Source organism: Diachasma alloeum, unplaced genomic scaffold, assembly GCF_001412515.2.
Source record: "Diachasma alloeum isolate Michigan unplaced genomic scaffold, Dall2.0 Dall_scaffold_00375, whole genome shotgun sequence".
NCBI classification, from domain to species: Eukaryota; Metazoa; Arthropoda; class Insecta; order Hymenoptera; family Braconidae; genus Diachasma; species Diachasma alloeum.
In genome coordinates this window covers 336,193-336,507 of record NW_021680514.1, presented here as the reverse complement: position 1 = coordinate 336,507, position 315 = coordinate 336,193, and positions in this window count along the sequence as shown.

Genomic DNA, 315 nt, shown 5'->3' with positions numbered 1-315 from the left:
GTAATTAAAAATTCACCTCTCTCCTCCTAATTGAGATTAAGGGATAAAAAAAGGACAGTTCGACGGAGAATTAGATTCTCCATTAATTAAACCTCCTTTATCCCTTAATCTCTGTAACAAAAAAATATAAACTGCCAAGAAAGTCAGGGGCCAGTGAGAAAAATAATAGTTTCGCGGCGTACAGTGACTCCCAGTAATTAAAAATTGTCCTCTCCCCTCCTAATTGAGATTAAGGGATGAAAAAGGGGCAGTTCGACGGAGAATTAAATTCCCTATCAATTAACCCTCTTTTATCCCTTAATCTCTGTAACAAAA